This window comes from Corvus hawaiiensis, chromosome 4 (assembly GCF_020740725.1).
Source record: "Corvus hawaiiensis isolate bCorHaw1 chromosome 4, bCorHaw1.pri.cur, whole genome shotgun sequence".
Taxonomy (NCBI): Eukaryota; Metazoa; Chordata; class Aves; order Passeriformes; family Corvidae; genus Corvus; species Corvus hawaiiensis.
The window spans coordinates 9,413,431-9,425,447 of record NC_063216.1 but is presented as its reverse complement, the minus strand read 5'-3'; positions in this window follow the sequence as shown (position 1 = coordinate 9,425,447).

Here is a 12,017-nt window from a genome sequence, read left to right as displayed (position 1 = left end):
AGCTCCCCGAGGCGCAGTGTGTTGTGCTCAGTTTCAAGGCTGCCTGGAGGAGGGGGGGACTTGAAGAACGCCTTCTTTCTGGACGCCTCCTCCTGGCTGTGCTCCAGCTGCATGCACTCTGCAGCACGGAAGGTTTAGGAACCTGCTGCTGGCCAGCTTGTGTCCAGGAGTGCAAGGGCTGCGCCTTCCTTTCTGAAGCAGCCAGAGCATTCTCAGCTGCATGTGCTTGTGAAGCAGCTCTTGGCTGGACATTTGAAATTGGCTCCCCTGAGTACATGAGCCCGGTGCCCAGCTGCTTGGTTCTTCGCCTTCTGTGCTCTGGACAGAAGTGAAGCCCAGCCATGGCTTGGAGCTTTGCCGCTCTTCAGCGTGAACACCGCACGCAGCCACAGTGTGCTGTGCAGGGATTTTCCTTCAGCTCGACGGACAAGCATTTTCTTGCTGTTTCACCGAGTGCAAACTGTCCGTGTAGCTCTCGCTCAGCGAAATGCGTTTGGAGAGAAACACTTGCTGGAGTAGCTTTTCGCTGGGCAAGACTTTCAACGCAGCACCACAATTCGGGCAAGGAGCAGGAGAAAGGAAGACCATCTTTTGGTCCTGGCACCTTCTTCTGGGCGAGACGCCTATCCGCCTCTTCGCTCCCTGCAAGGCTGTAAGCTTGGCGCTGGTACTTGCAAGTGAGAAGGCAGGTGCAGAGAGCACCGCCGTCTGCCGGCGCTGTGCAGGCTGGAAAGGAAAGAGGGCTACCACTAGGATGTGCTGCAAATACAGGTTTCCACGCGTCGAGGGTAAGCTCCGGCTAAGCTCGTTGACCTCAAACTGTTCTCTGTGCGAGACTTAGCTGAGAAGCTTTCCGTTAAGATTCAGGCTACCACGCAGACCGAATGTGCTGCTACGTAGCGCTGAGAGAGAAAGTGCAGAGGCCAGGCGTGTTTGGGCAGAGGCAGCAGCCTGGAGGCTTTCGCTGCCAGCACCGTGCTCTGTGGGCGAGAAGCAGACGACTGTTCGTCTCCAGCTAAACGAAAGCGCGACCTGCTACGAAGAGCATAAGAACGAAGGCAGAGCAGCAGGCTGCTGTGCGAATGGCCCAGGCTGCAAGAGGAAGCGTGCGTGGCACTCGCTTGTTTGCGGATTCACTTTAGCAGTCGGAAGCAGAAAGTTCAAGCTGCGGCTACTTGTGCTGCTACCTATTTCTCTTCCAGTATTCCCTGGAACCAATTCTGCTAGCTTCATGCTTGGAGATGCAGAGATGACAGTGGTAGATGCGGTGGAGAAGGGAAAAACAGAGTGCAGAGGACAGTTTCTGGTGCTTGACGTGAGGCAAGGGGAAGGTTCAGCCCAGCAGAGGCTGTTACCCCTGGAGCCTTTTTCTTTGGCAGCAGCTGCTGCAAGTGGGCAAGGGAGCTGCGAGAGTGAAGAAGGGGACGGTCCATCTATCTGAGGAAAGAAGAAGCTCCCCGAGGCGCAGTGTGTTGTGCTCAGTTTCAAGGCTGCCTGGAGGAGGGGGGGACTTGAAGAACGCCTTCTTTCTGGACGCCTCCTCCTGGCTGTGCTCCAGCTGCATGCACTCTGCAGCACGGAAGGTTTAGGAACCTGCTGCTGGCCAGCTTGTGTCCAGGAGTGCAAGGGCTGCGCCTTCCTTTCTGAAGCAGCCAGAGCATTCTCAGCTGCATGTGCTTGTGAAGCAGCTCTTGGCTGGACATTTGAAATTGGCTCCCCTGAGTACATGAGCCCGGTGCCCAGCTGCTTGGTTCTTCGCCTTCTGTGCTCTGGACAGAAGTGAAGCCCAGCCATGGCTTGGAGCTTTGCCGCTCTTCAGCGTGAACACCGCACGCAGCCACAGTGTGCTGTGCAGGGATTTTCCTTCAGCTCGACGGACAAGCATTTTCTTGCTGTTTCACCGAGTGCAAACTGTCCGTGTAGCTCTCGCTCAGCGAAATGCGTTTGGAGAGAAACACTTGCTGGAGTAGCTTTTCGCTGGGCAAGACTTTCAACGCAGCACCACAATTCGGGCAAGGAGCAGGAGAAAGGAAGACCATCTTTTGGTCCTGGCACCTTCTTCTGGGCGAGACGCCTATCCGCCTCTTCGCTCCCTGCAAGGCTGTAAGCTTGGCGCTGGTACTTGCAAGTGAGAAGGCAGGTGCAGAGAGCACCGCCGTCTGCCGGCGCTGTGCAGGCTGGAAAGGAAAGAGGGCTACCACTAGGATGTGCTGCAAATACAGGTTTCCACGCGTCGAGGGTAAGCTCCGGCTAAGCTCGTTGACCTCAAACTGTTCTCTGTGCGAGACTTAGCTGAGAAGCTTTCCGTTAAGATTCAGGCTACCACGCAGACCGAATGTGCTGCTACCTAGCGCTGAGAGAGAAAGTGCAGAGGCCAGGCGTGTTTGGGCAGAGGCAGCAGCCTGGAGGCTTTCGCTGCCAGCACCGTGCTCTCTGGGCGAGAAGCAGACGACTGTTCGTCTCCAGCTAAACGAAAGCGCGACCTGCTACGAAGAGCATAAGAACGAAGGCAGAGCAGCAGGCTGCTGTGCGAATCGCCCGGGCTGCAAGAGGAAGCGTGCGTGGCACTCGCTTGTTTGCGGATTCACTTTAGCAGTCGGAAGCAGAAAGTTCAAGCTGCGGCTACTTGTGCTGCTACCTATTTCTCTTCCAGTATTCCCTGGAACCAATTCTGCTAGCTTCATGCTTGGAGATGCAGAGATGACAGTGGTAGATGCGGTGGAGAAGGGAAAAACAGAGTGCAGAGGACAGTTTCTGGTGCTTGACGTGAGGCAAGGGGAAGGTTCAGCCCAGCAGAGGCTGTTACCCCTGGAGCCTTCTTCTTTGGCAGCAGCTGCTGCAAGTGGGCAAGGGAGCTGCGAGAGTGAAGAAGGGGACGGTCCATCTATCTGAGGAAAGAAGAAGCTCCCCGAGGCGCAGTGTGTTGTGCTCAGTTTCAAGGCTGCCTGGAGGAGGGGGGGACTTGAAGAACGCCTTCTTTCTGGACGCCTCCTCCTGGCTGTGCTCCAGCTGCATGCACTCTGCAGCACGGAAGGTTTAGGAACCTGCTGCTGGCCAGCTTGTGTCCAGGAGTGCAAGGGCTGCGCCTTCCTTTCTGAAGCAGCCAGAGCATTCTCAGCTGCATGTGCTTGTGAAGCAGCTCTTGGCTGGACATTTGAAATTGGCTCCCCTGAGTACATGAGCCCGGTGCCCAGCTGCTTGGTTCTTCGCCTTCTGTGCTCTGGACAGAAGTGAAGCCCAGCCATGGCTTGGAGCTTTGCCGCTCTTCAGCGTGAACACCGCACGCAGCCACAGTGTGCTGTGCAGGGATTTTCCTTCAGCTCGACGGACAAGCATTTTCTTGCTGTTTCACCGAGTGCAAACTGTCCGTGTAGCTCTCGCTCAGCGAAATGCGTTTGGAGAGAAACACTTGCTGGAGTAGCTTTTCGCTGGGCAAGACTTTCAACGCAGCACCACAATTCGGGCAAGGAGCAGGAGAAAGGAAGACCATCTTTTGGTCCTGGCACCTTCTTCTGGGCGAGACGCCTATCCGCCTCTTCGCTCCCTGCAAGGCTGTAAGCTTGGCGCTGGTACTTGCAAGTGAGAAGGCAGGTGCAGAGAGCACCGCCGTCTGCCGGCGCTGTGCAGGCTGGAAAGGAAAGAGGGCTACCACTAGGATGTGCTGCAAATACAGGTTTCCACGCGTCGAGGGTAAGCTCCGGCTAAGCTCGTTGACCTCAAACTGTTCTCTGTGCGAGACTTAGCTGAGAAGCTTTCCGTTAAGATTCAGGCTACCACGCAGACCGAATGTGCTGCTACGTAGCGCTGAGAGAGAAAGTGCAGAGGCCAGGCGTGTTTGGGCAGAGGCAGCAGCCTGGAGGCTTTCGCTGCCAGCACCGTGCTCTCTGGGCGAGAAGCAGACGACTGTTCGTCTCCAGCTAAACGAAAGCGCGACCTGCTACGAAGAGCATAAGAACGAAGGCAGAGCAGCAGGCTGCTGTGCGAATGGCCCGGGCTGCAAGAGGAAGCGTGCGTGGCACTCGCTTGTTTGCGGATTCACTTTAGCAGTCGGAAGCAGAAAGTTCAAGCTGCGGCTACTTGTGCTGCTACCTATTTCTCTTCCAGTATTCCCTGGAACCAATTCTGCTAGCTTCATGCTTGGAGATGCAGAGATGACAGTGGTAGATGCGGTGGAGAAGGGAAAAACAGAGTGCAGAGGACAGTTTCTGGTGCTTGACGTGAGGCAAGGGGAAGGTTCAGCCCAGCAGAGGCTGTTACCCCTGGAGCCTTTTTCTTTGGCAGCAGCTGCTGCAAGTGGGCAAGGGAGCTGCGAGAGTGAAGAAGGGGACGGTCCATCTATCTGAGGAAAGAAGAAGCTCCCCGAGGCGCAGTGTGTTGTGCTCAGTTTCAAGGCTGCCTGGAGGAGGGGGGGACTTGAAGAACGCCTTCTTTCTGGACGCCTCCTCCTGGCTGTGCTCCAGCTGCATGCACTCTGCAGCACGGAAGGTTTAGGAACCTGCTGCTGGCCACCTTGTGTCCAGGAGTGCAAGGGCTGCGCCTTCCTTTCTGAAGCAGCCAGAGCATTCTCAGCTGCATGTGCTTGTGAAGCAGCTCTTGGCTGGACATTTGAAATTGGCTCCCCTGAGTACATGAGCCCGGTGCCCAGCTGCTTGGTTCTTCGCCTTCTGTGCTCTGGACAGAAGTGAAGCCCAGCCATGGCTTGGAGCTTTGCCGCTCTTCAGCGTGAACACTGCACGCAGCCACAGTGTGCTGTGCAGGGATTTTCCTTCAGCTCGACGGACAAGCATTTTCTTGCTGTTTCACCGAGTGCAAACTGTCCGTGTAGCTCTCGCTCAGCGAAATGCGTTTGGAGAGAAACACTTGCTGGAGTAGCTTTTCGCTGGGCAAGACTTTCAACGCAGCACCACAATTCGGGCAAGGAGCAGCAGAAAGGAAGACCATCTTTTGGTCCTGGCACCTTCTTCTGGGCGAGACGCCTATCCGCCTCTTCGCTCCCTGCAAGGCTGTAAGCTTGGCGCTGGTACTTGCAAGTGAGAAGGCAGGTGCAGAGAGCACCGCCGTCTGCCGGCGCTGTGCAGGCTGGAAAGGAAAGAGGGCTACCACTAGGATGTGCTGCAAATACAGGTTTCCACGCGTCGAGGGTAAGCTCCGGCTAAGCTCGTTGACCTCAAACTGTTCTCTGTGCGAGACTTAGCTGAGAAGCTTTCCGTTAAGATTCAGGCTACCACGCAGACCGAATGTGCTGCTACCTAGCGCTGAGAGAGAAAGTGCAGAGGCCAGGCGTGTTTGGGCAGAGGCAGCAGCCTGGAGGCTTTCGCTGCCAGCACCGTGCTCTCTGGGCGAGAAGCAGACGACTGTTCGTCTCCAGCTAAACGAAAGCGCGACCTGCTACGAAGAGCATAAGAACGAAGGCAGAGCAGCAGGCTGCTGTGCGAATGGCCCGGGCTGCAAGAGGAAGCGTGCGTGGCACTCGCTTGTTTGCGGATTCACTTTAGCAGTCGGAAGCAGAAAGTTCAAGCTGCGGCTACTTGTGCTGCTACCTATTTCTCTTCCAGTATTCCCTGGAACCAATTCTGCTAGCTTCATGCTTGGAGATGCAGAGATGACAGTGGTAGATGCGGTGGAGAAGGGAAAAACAGAGTGCAGAGGACAGTTTCTGGTGCTTGACGTGAGGCAAGGGGAAGGTTCAGCCCAGCAGAGGCTGTTACCCCTGGAGCCTTCTTCTTTGGCAGCAGCTGCTGCAAGTGGGCAAGGGAGCTGCGAGAGTGAAGAAGGGGACGGTCCATCTATCTGAGGAAAGAAGAAGCTCCCCGAGGCGCAGTGTGTTGTGCTCAGTTTCAAGGCTGCCTGGAGGAGGGGGGGACTTGAAGAACGCCTTCTTTCTGGACGCCTCCTCCTGGCTGTGCTCCAGCTGCATGCACTCTGCAGCACGCAAGGTTTAGGAACCTGCTGCTGGCCAGCTTGTGTCCAGGAGTGCAAGGGCTGCGCCTTCCTTTCTGAAGCAGCCAGAGCATTCTCAGCTGCATGTGCTTGTGAAGCAGCTCTTGGCTGGACATTTGAAATTGGCTCCCCTGAGTACATGAGCCCGGTGCCCAGCTGCTTGGTTCTTCGCCTTCTGTGCTCTGGACAGAAGTGAAGCCCAGCCATGGCTTGGAGCTTTGCCGCTCTTCAGCGTGAACACCGCACGCAGCCACAGTGTGCTGTGCAGGGATTTTCCTTCAGCTCGACGGACAAGCATTTTCTTGCTGTTTCACCGAGTGCAAACTGTCCGTGTAGCTCTCGCTCAGCGAAATGCGTTTGGAGAGAAACACTTGCTGGAGTAGCTTTTCGCTGGGCAAGACTTTCAACGCAGCACCACAATTCGGGCAAGGAGCAGGAGAAAGGAAGACCATCTTTTGGTCCTGGCACCTTCTTCTGGGCGAGACGCCTATCCGCCTCTTCGCTCCCTGCAAGGCTGTAAGCTTGGCGCTGGTACTTGCAAGTGAGAAGGCAGGTGCAGAGAGCACCGCCGTCTGCCGGCGCTGTGCAGGCTGGAAAGGAAAGAGGGCTACCACTAGGATGTGCTGCAAATACAGGTTTCCACGCGTCGAGGGTAAGCTCCGGCTAAGCTCGTTGACCTCAAACTGTTCTCTGTGCGAGACTTAGCTGAGAAGCTTTCCGTTAAGATTCAGGCTACCACGCAGACCGAATGTGCTGCTACCTAGCGCTGAGAGAGAAAGTGCAGAGGCCAGGCGTGTTTGGGCAGAGGCAGCAGCCTGGAGGCTTTCGCTGCCAGCACCGTGCTCTCTGGGCGAGAAGCAGACGACTGTTCGTCTCCAGCTAAACGAAAGCGCGACCTGCTACGAAGAGCATAAGAACGAAGGCAGAGCAGCAGGCTGCTGTGCGAATGGCCCGGGCTGCAAGAGGAAGCGTGCGTGGCACTCGCTTGTTTGCGGATTCACTTTAGCAGTCGGAAGCAGAAAGTTCAAGCTGCGGCTACTTGTGCTGCTACCTATTTCTCTTCCAGTATTCCCTGGAACCAATTCTGCTAGCTTCATGCTTGGAGATGCAGAGATGACAGTGGTAGATGCGGTGGAGAAGGGAAAAACAGAGTGCAGAGGACAGTTTCTGGTGCTTGACGTGAGGCAAGGGGAAGGTTCAGCCCAGCAGAGGCTGTTACCCCTGGAGCCTTTTTCTTTGGCAGCAGCTGCTGCAAGTGGGCAAGGGAGCTGCGAGAGTGAAGAAGGGGACGGTCCATCTAGCTGAGGAAAGAAGAAGCTCCCCGAGGCGCAGTGTGTTGTGCTCAGTTTCAAGGCTGCCTGGAGGAGGGGGGGACTTGAAGAACGCCTTCTTTCTGGACGCCTCCTCCTGGCTGTGCTCCAGCTGCATGCACTCTGCAGCACGCAAGGTTTAGGAACCTGCTGCTGGCCAGCTTGTGCCCAGGAGTGCAAGGGCTGCGCCTTCCTTTCTGAAGCAGCCAGAGCATTCTCAGCTGCATGTGCTTGTGAAGCAGCTCTTGGCTGGACATTTGAAATTGGCTCCCCTGAGTACATGAGCCCGGTGCCCAGCTGCTTGGTTCTTCGCCTTCTGTGCTCTGGACAGAAGTGAAGCCCAGCCATGGCTTGGAGCTTTGCCGCTCTTCAGCGTGAACACTGCACGCAGCCACAGTGTGCTGTGCAGGGATTTTCCTTCAGCTCGACGGACAAGCATTTTCTTGCTGTTTCACCGAGTGCAAACTGTCCGTGTAGCTCTCGCTCAGCGAAATGCGTTTGGAGAGAAACACTTGCTGGAGTAGCTTTTCGCTGGGCAAGACTTTCAACGCAGCACCACAATTCGGGCAAGGAGCAGGAGAAAGGAAGACCATCTTTTGGTCCTGGCACCTTCTTCTGGGCGAGACGCCTATCCGCCTCTTCGCTCCCTGCAAGGCTGTAAGCTTGGCGCTGGTACTTGCAAGTGAGAAGGCAGGTGCAGAGAGCACCGCCGTCTGCCGGCGCTGTGCAGGCTGGAAAGGAAAGAGGGCTACCACTAGGATGTGCTGCAAATACAGGTTTCCACGCGTCGAGGGTAAGCTCCGGCTAAGCTCGTTGACCTCAAACTGTTCTCTGTGCGAGACTTAGCTGAGAAGCTTTCCGTTAAGATTCAGGCTACCACGCAGACCGAATGTGCTGCTACCTAGCGCTGAGAGAGAAAGTGCAGAGGCCAGGCGTGTTTGGGCAGAGGCAGCAGCCTGGAGGCTTTCGCTGCCAGCACCGTGCTCTCTGGGCGAGAAGCAGACGACTGTTCGTCTCCAGCTAAACGAAAGCGCGACCTGCTACGAAGAGCATAAGAACGAAGGCAGAGCAGCAGGCTGCTGTGCGAATGGCCCGGGCTGCAAGAGGAAGCGTGCGTGGCACTCGCTTGTTTGCGGATTCACTTTAGCAGTCGGAAGCAGAAAGTTCAAGCTGCGGCTACTTGTGCTGCTACCTATTTCTCTTCCAGTATTCCCTGGAACCAATTCTGCTAGCTTCATGCTTGGAGATGCAGAGATGACAGTGGTAGATGCGGTGGAGAAGGGAAAAACAGAGTGCAGAGGACAGTTTCTGGTGCTTGACGTGAGGCAAGGGGAAGGTTCAGCCCAGCAGAGGCTGTTACCCCTGGAGCCTTCTTCTTTGGCAGCAGCTGCTGCAAGTGGGCAAGGGAGCTGCGAGAGTGAAGAAGGGGACGGTCCATCTATCTGAGGAAAGAAGAAGCTCCCCGAGGCGCAGTGTGTTGTGCTCAGTTTCAAGGCTGCCTGGAGGAGGGGGGGACTTGAAGAACGCCTTCTTTCTGGACGCCTCCTCCTGGCTGTGCTCCAGCTGCATGCACTCTGCAGCACGGAAGGTTTAGGAACCTGCTGCTGGCCAGCTTGTGTCCAGGAGTGCAAGGGCTGCGCCTTCCTTTCTGAAGCAGCCAGAGCATTCTCAGCTGCATGTGCTTGTGAAGCAGCTCTTGGCTGGACATTTGAAATTGGCTCCCCTGAGTACATGAGCCCGGTGCCCAGCTGCTTGGTTCTTCGCCTTCTGTGCTCTGGACAGAAGTGAAGCCCAGCCATGGCTTGGAGCTTTGCCGCTCTTCAGCGTGAACACCGCACGCAGCCACAGTGTGCTGTGCAGGGATTTTCCTTCAGCTCGACGGACAAGCATTTTCTTGCTGTTTCACCGAGTGCAAACTGTCCGTGTAGCTCTCGCTCAGCGAAATGCGTTTGGAGAGAAACACTTGCTGGAGTAGCTTTTCGCTGGGCAAGACTTTCAACGCAGCACCACAATTCGGGCAAGGAGCAGGAGAAAGGAAGACCATCTTTTGGTCCTGGCACCTTCTTCTGGGCGAGACGCCTATCCGCCTCTTCGCTCCCTGCAAGGCTGTAAGCTTGGCGCTGGTACTTGCAAGTGAGAAGGCAGGTGCAGAGAGCACCGCCGTCTGCCGGCGCTGTGCAGGCTGGAAAGGAAAGAGGGCTACCACTAGGATGTGCTGCAAATACAGGTTTCCACGCGTCGAGGGTAAGCTCCGGCTAAGCTCGTTGACCTCAAACTGTTCTCTGTGCGAGACTTAGCTGAGAAGCTTTCCGTTAAGATTCAGGCTACCACGCAGACCGAATGTGCTGCTACCTAGCGCTGAGAGAGAAAGTGCAGAGGCCAGGCGTGTTTGGGCAGAGGCAGCAGCCTGGAGGCTTTCGCTGCCAGCACCGTGCTCTCTGGGCGAGAAGCAGACGACTGTTCGTCTCCAGCTAAACGAAAGCGCGACCTGCTACGAAGAGCATAAGAACGAAGGCAGAGCAGCAGGCTGCTGTGCGAATGGCCCGGGCTGCAAGAGGAAGCGTGCGTGGCACTCGCTTGTTTGCGGATTCACTTTAGCAGTCGGAAGCAGAAAGTTCAACCTGCGGCTACTTGTGCTGCTACCTATTTCTCTTCCAGTATTCCCTGGAACCAATTCTGCTAGCTTCATGCTTGGAGATGCAGAGATGACAGTGGTAGATGCGGTGGAGAAGGGAAAAACAGAGTGCAGAGGACAGTTTCTGGTGCTTGACGTGAGGCAAGGGGAAGGTTCAGCCCAGCAGAGGCTGTTACCCCTGGAGCCTTTTTCTTTGGCAGCAGCTGCTGCAAGTGGGCAAGGGAGCTGCGAGAGTGAAGAAGGGGACGGTCCATCTATCTGAGGAAAGAAGAAGCTCCCCGAGGCGCAGTGTGTTGTGCTCAGTTTCAAGGCTGCCTGGAGGAGGGGGGGGCTTGAAGAACGCCTTCTTTCTGGACGCCTCCTCCTGGCTGTGCTCCAGCTGCATGCACTCTGCAGCACGGAAGGTTTAGGAACCTGCTGCTGGCCAGCTTGTGCCCAGGAGTGCAAGGGCTGCGCCTTCCTTTCTGAAGCAGCCAGAGCATTCTCAGCTGCATGTGCTTGTGAAGCAGCTCTTGGCTGGACATTTGAAATTGGCTCCCCTGAGTACATGAGCCCGGTGCCCAGCTGCTTGGTTCTTCGCCTTCTGTGCTCTGGACAGAAGTGAAGCCCAGCCATGGCTTGGAGCTTTGCCGCTCTTCAGCGTGAACACTGCACGCAGCCACAGTGTGCTGTGCAGGGATTTTCCTTCAGCTCGACGGACAAGCATTTTCTTGCTGTTTCACCGAGTGCAAACTGTCCGTGTAGCTCTCGCTCAGCGAAATGCGTTTGGAGAGAAACACTTGCTGGAGTAGCTTTTCGCTGGGCAAGACTTTCAACGCAGCACCACAATTCGGGCAAGGAGCAGCAGAAAGGAAGACCATCTTTTGGTCCTGGCACCTTCTTCTGGGCGAGACGCCTATCCGCCTCTTCGCTCCCTGCAAGGCTGTAAGCTTGGCGCTGGTACTTGCAAGTGAGAAGGCAGGTGCAGAGAGCACCGCCGTCTGCCGGCGCTGTGCAGGCTGGAAAGGAAAGAGGGCTACCACTAGGATGTGCTGCAAATACAGGTTTGCACGCGTCGAGGGTAAGCTCCGGCTAAGCTCGTTGACCTCAAACTGTTCTCTGTGCGAGACTTAGCTGAGAAGCTTTCCGTTAAGATTCAGGCTACCACGCAGACCGAATGTGCTGCTACCTAGCGCTGAGAGAGAAAGTGCAGAGGCCAGGCGTGTTTGGGCAGAGGCAGCAGCCTGGAGGCTTTCGCTGCCAGCACCGTGCTCTCTGGGCGAGAAGCAGACGACTGTTCGTCTCCAGCTAAACGAAAGCGCGACCTGCTACGAAGAGCATAAGAACGAAGGCAGAGCAGCAGGCTGCTGTGCGAATGGCCCGGGCTGCAAGAGGAAGCGTGCGTGGCACTCGCTTGTTTGCGGATTCACTTTAGCAGTCGGAAGCAGAAAGTTCAACCTGCGGCTACTTGTGCTGCTACCTATTTCTCTTCCAGTATTCCCTGGAACCAATTCTGCTAGCTTCATGCTTGGAGATGCAGAGATGACAGTGGTAGATGCGGTGGAGAAGGGAAAAACAGAGTGCAGAGGACAGTTTCTGGTGCTTGACGTGAGGCAAGGGGAAGGTTCAGCCCAGCAGAGGCTGTTACCCCTGGAGCCTTCTTCTTTGGCAGCAGCTGCTGCAAGTGGGCAAGGGAGCTGCGAGAGTGAAGAAGGGGACGGTCCATCTATCTGAGGAAAGAAGAAGCTCCCCGAGGCGCAGTGTGTTGTGCTCAGTTTCAAGGCTGCCTGGAGGAGGGGGGTACTTGAAGAACGCCTTCTTTCTGGACGCCTCCTCCTGGCTGTGCTCCAGCTGCATGCACTCTGCAGCACGGAAGGTTTAGGAACCTGCTGCTGGCCAGCTTGTGCCCAGGAGTGCAAGGGCTGCGCCTTCCTTTCTGAAGCAGCCAGAGCATTCTCAGCTGCATGTGCTTGTGAAGCAGCTCTTGGCTGGACATTTGAAATTGGCTCCCCTGAGTACATGAGCCCGGTGCCCAGCTGCTTGGTTCTTCGCCTTCTGTGCTCTGGACAGAAGTGAAGCCCAGCCATGGCTTGGAGCTTTGCCGCTCTTCAGCGTGAACACCGCACGCAGCCACAGTGTGCTGTGCAGGGATT